This window comes from Papaver somniferum, chromosome 9 (genome assembly GCF_003573695.1).
Source record: "Papaver somniferum cultivar HN1 chromosome 9, ASM357369v1, whole genome shotgun sequence".
Classification (NCBI taxonomy): domain Eukaryota; kingdom Viridiplantae; phylum Streptophyta; class Magnoliopsida; order Ranunculales; family Papaveraceae; genus Papaver; species Papaver somniferum.
In genome coordinates, this window is record NC_039366.1 from 77,049,417 (window position 1) to 77,055,051 (window position 5,635).

The following is a 5,635-nucleotide window of genomic DNA, read 5'->3' on the forward strand; positions in this document are numbered from 1 at the left end:
AATTAAAAAATTCTCAATTTATTTCGATCCGGGATTCTTTCCTTTAGCTATTAAGGAATATCTTTGAACAATAAAAGATAAGAGTTACTGCACATGTTCAAAGTATGTCGACATCTTTATTTTGTAAATCCTTTTTCATATTTACAATCTTGGAACCGATTTGCCACACTTCCAAACGAGTTTAGAATTGGTTCATCTGATTTCCAAGAACTATGTGATTGATCAAAAACATTCAATCACCATTAATGGGTTTCACGGTTCTACCAAAACAAGTTTCGGTTCTATCTCCATGTGGGTACTAGGATCGGTCACACTAATTACCAAAAGTTGGTTGACTAGGTATTAGGATCGGTTACCACATATCAATTCTTTATTATATAAAGGATAAAGGACAATCCTTGGATCCTATATGGCGTCACAACATTCATTTTCAGAAATGCTAGAAAAATAGAGCGCCATGTGAAATGCCATGTCATACAAAGAATAGGATTTCTGATGATGTGGCAACACTAGAAGAAACCCCCAAGAGTAACAACATTAACGTAACCAAATACGTCTTTTGGTTTAAGTTGCTCTTCAACTTCAGTTTCTCAAGGTTCAAATATATCAAAAGACACATCGTTTCATAATTTTCACTACAAACAGGGTTGAATTTTCCTTTAACTTTAGTATCTCAAAAGACGTCGTTTGGTTATTTTCGCTATAAATGTTATGTTCGGAAAAATCGGTTTCATTTTTCCTTTTCCTTTCGATGTATTATTCATCAGCGGAAGGGAGACTACAGAAGTTTCTTATAAGAAATAAGGAAAGAAAAGAACAAAAAAAAAATCATATTCCAGAAGATTACAAATAACCAACGATATAGAATAGAGTCTTCCTACATGAGCCATTGGGATCTCATCTTGCAATCGATGCACATAATCAACTAGATGCAGCCGAGGAAAATCAATCAATCAGCCCATTCACATTCCGTTGAATAATAAATCTTACGCTAATTGAAATTTTCATGCCTGACAGTAGGAGAATCAAGCCAGCGAAGATCAGAAAGAAAGGTAATACTACATGCCATAAGATCAACTTCGCAAAACTATATCCTAAGTACGGTAATAAGCTTTTCAGTAACTAACATTTTAGAAACGTTCTAACATAATGGTATTGATAATTTCGTATCTGACAGAAGGAGAATGAAGCTAAAGAAGATCAAAAAGAAGAGAAATACTACATGCCAGAAAATCTAATTCACAAAACTTTGTCCCAAGTACGGTAATGAACTCTTCAGTTATTAATCAGATTATATATATATATATTACCAAACTATTGAATTTAAGTAATGTTTAATGGCTAAATTTCTACTTATGAAATCTTTTGTGTTATCGATACGGCTAACTTTCAACTTATGCAATCTGTTGTGTCATCAGAATATAACAAAATCCACATATCGACACATCTTGCAGTTCTGAGTTCTCATAATCTTAAATTGTGTTTATACTGTAACAAAATCCACATATCAAAGATGTTAGTAGAATTGCATCTTTCTATATATCTTTGAGTTTGACTTTAGTATGTGGGAATTTGACATTATTGAAGACAGAATACGATCATATTTTTTCGCACTTTTGTGATTTAGGCTTACAAATCGTGATGTAAGAAAAGATATGATTTATTGAGTTTATTTCTTCTATCTATACATGTCATGGATATCTGTGTTGTTCCTAGGGTTTGTGAAAAACTCGCAGGAGAAGAAAACTTATAATTTGAGAAAAGTCCGTGGTTGGGTTTTCCATCTATGCAGAGACCGAAAACAACATGGGATGGCGAACTACAAGGCATGGTTTGTTATTGGAATCCATGTTTATCTATATATGGCGAGGTATGTTTATCCCCACAGTTCCATGTTCTGTTAATTCAAAGGTTATCGAACTTCCGGTTTATTTCTCGACCATTCTTATTTATTTAACAGATGGACCGAGAGTTGGATTACGTATGAAGAAAAATTAATAAGCTAATCATAATGTTAGATTAATTTGAACCTTAAATTTAGTTTTGATTCGTGCCTAACATATTTTGGACTTGGCATTTTGTTCGCAAGAAATTATTTTCATGGTTTTAGACCTTTTCTGTCTTAAGTTGTTCAACCTTTTTCGATTTTTGATTGCAGACCATCAATTGTTTGGTCTACATAATGCTTTTAATTTACGTTGAATATGGTGCTAAACTATTGAACTGCAAACATCCACGTAGGAGATGGCATATTCATAACTCAAATTCACTTTTTAATATTAATGTTGTTAAAGTTGAAATGAAGAAAATGATCTCCATTTGCAGGCTTTCAAACTATGAGGATGGTATTGGTTATGTCGAAATTATGAACCTTGACAGAGAAACCAATTTGAAACTTAAAGGTCTCCCTTGCGGTCACACTTGGTTGGAATGAAAACATTGAATTCATCAAGTCCGAAGGTGCAATAAACTGTGAAGACCCAAAACCAGCAGATCTATATGCTTAATTTTGCGGCCTTGGTAATTTTCTTTGTTGAAGGAAACTATATATTTCTTCTTTTGATTTGTATTTTTATTTCCCCTGTGTACACTATGTGCGGAAACGTATACTATATGTCCCTTGTGTATATCAATGACTAGATTTCTCAAGAAAGATTGATGAGTACAAAAGAACGTTCATCAAGCAAGCATGTACAGGCGTGATTCAACTTTAGGAGTTGGATGACATCTATTTGCATTTATAAGAAACGATATATCCAGAATTTCCTTGAGATATATCGAGAATCTCCTTAAGGTCAATATGTAAACCTATATGGACTAGAAAAAAGGGTTCCCAAAAAGAACCTTAAACGTAAGGACATGGTGGCACCGTGTTTGGCGTTTGATAGGGTTGTTACAGTATCGGTTTGTATGGGAGGAAGAGGCACCAATGATGTATATTAATGAAGTGCAGCTTGAACAACGTGCGCAGGGGAAGGGATTAGTGAAATTCGTAATGCAGTTGGTTAAATGCATTGTGTACGAGAATATGTTTTGAGTGTTGTTATGTTAACTATAGACAAAGAGAATGTGTTTGATATATATTTTTAGATGAGTAATTTAAGGTATGTTATATCGTCCAATTCACCTTGATATATGGAATTTGACAAGAGTTATGAAATTCTTTGTAAAGTTGTTGATCTTGAAGCAAAATAAAAATTGGTCAGAATTTTGTTGAGCAAATCACTACGTCCCCCATTTTATGATCCAAAAACGGAAAGCAACTAAATAAGACTAGCCCGTGCAAATGCACGGGCATGAAAGACCTTGTATATGGTATAAACTTGTGTTCGGTTGCACAAGTTATAGGATCGCACACCAATTACTAAAACTTGTTAACCTACTACAAGGATCGATTACACATCTTGTGATTATTCTCAACTAAGTTCTAGGATCGGTCACCCAATGACTAGGAATGGTCACACCAATTACAAATATCGATCATACCATCTCAGGTGATTACTTAAGATCGGTTTCACTAATAAAAGTCATACCAATAAAAAAGTCAGGTATTGTGAATAGTTTTACCAAGATACATAAACAAGTTATGAGCGGTTATACTAAACACACATATTGGTAATCCAAAGATTTGCAATGAATAACAATGCCAATAAGCCTAGCGATTTCCCTTTCGATTCATAAAACAAGTTTATAAATTGTACTTCCTTTAAACGAATGTAAAAAATTGTTTCCTAGAATGAAATCTTCACTCATACCCATACACATAATCACAATAACATTCATACGATTATGTCGATGTCTTTATACGAAGTTCAAAAGATAAACGTTATACTTCGTATTGTAATTCCTTAATACTATGTCTAACTAGAGTATAATCATTCACAGCTTCACAGTTATGTTTTCAATATGCACGACTTGAAAGATACGTTAGGAATGAAACAGTTCAAGTCAAATATTACTAACCTCAAGTGGAAGGATGATGTCGTCGTTGTAGCTCTCTACTTCTTCACTTTCTTCAAGTCTTCATGTAATACTTGTAAGTCTCATATCCTAGCAACTTTCTAGCTAACCTATACGAAGTTGACTCTAGTAAATAATCAAGCGACTCTTTAAATGAGTTTTGATTCACTAAAATATGACAACCAAACTTGACATACCAACACTTGGTGGGTTCAACCGAGCTATGCTCTAACAATCTCCCCCTTTGTCAATTTTAGTGACAAAACTCTTACATCATATGGATAAACAAATTACAAGAATTCATTACACATACGATTGATTCCGAGTTTCATAAATAACCTGTATACATTCAATTCATAAATGTCGATGTTGACATTATAATAACAAAGCTAATACTCCCCATAAAGGTAAGATAGGTAGATTTTCAATCCGCACGTCTTTGTTATTCCCTTTGTGGTCCATATAACTACAAGTATCAATATGATGTGTTACTCCCCCTTAGTTTATGCTTTACTCTTTCTTTAGATATAATGTTTAAGCACCATTGTCATTTCCTTAGTGATACCAAATCACTTGTTTACTCCATATATTTCTCCCCCTTTTTGTCACAAAATGACAAAGGTACGAGCAAATAAAAGACAAACCGAAAGGATCTTAGAAATCTCAAAAGACTTGCAACCTGTAAGAGTTGAGCACGAGGGTTCCACACACCATTTTAGATAACCAATATCAAAACCGAAACTACAAAGTAATTTTTTTTTGATATGTTACCAAGGAAACAATTTCCTGAAGCAATTTTCCCTAATAGTTTAGCAAATCAAAAATTGACTAATCACCTTAGTTCTTTTGCTAAACCGATTGTACAAATACAATCGCTTGTTTGATAAGACCAAAATAAAGATCAGAATTAACTCTATTTTTCTCATCAGGTTCTAATTATTCAAATAATAACTTCGACCTTTCACTTTTAAATAAGACAAGTACTAGGTTAGTTAACTAGCATTTCTTGTTAAGGCATTCGGTTAGACTTGAATAACCGAAATCTCCACTTTGATAAGTCTAACTAAGATCAAATAACTTAGTATGTCTTATCCGGAATTGAATCGGACTAAAACAATTTGAAAAAGCGGGGGTCTAACAACAACACCCAATAATTAGATTAGCAATCTGTATGGACAAACTCCGAAATACTTTACTAGAGAATCAACTAGACAGTCAGACTCAATCTAGATTAAAGTATCTCAAGGAGTTAATATCTCTCTCTTGATTTGATTTTTACTCAAGCTAAAAACAATAGCGAGTCTTTATCAAATACAAGGAATAACTTGGACGGTACCAAAGACCAATATCCAAGGATCAATCAATATCAATCAACAAACAAAGGTTGGATTTCCAATTGATGATCTTAACGCACAACTTGTATTATTTCAATTATATAAAAATATAATGCGGAAAAGAAATAACACAGACACCAGAAGTTTTGTTAACGAGGAAACCGCAAATGCAGAAAAACCCCGGGACCTAGTCCAGATTGAATACACACTGTATTAAGCCGCTACAGACACTAGCCTACTACAAGCTAACTTCGGACTGGACTATAGTCGGACCCCAATCAGTCTTCCACCGACCCAAGGTACAGTTGTACTCCTACTCCTCTGATCCCAGCAGGATACTG

At 33.9% G+C, this 5,635-nt stretch overlaps 1 long non-coding RNA gene across 1 annotated transcript; it reads left to right on the plus strand.

Moving 5' to 3' along the window:
* Nucleotides 1-614: 614 nt before the first annotated feature.
* On the plus strand, nucleotides 615-3,098 carry LOC113313679. Its single transcript, XR_003341981.1, has 3 exons — nucleotides 615-1,052; nucleotides 1,178-1,870; nucleotides 2,326-3,098. It is a non-coding gene; the product is annotated as an uncharacterized LOC113313679 (long non-coding RNA).
* Nucleotides 3,099-5,635: the final 2,537 nt, after the last annotated feature.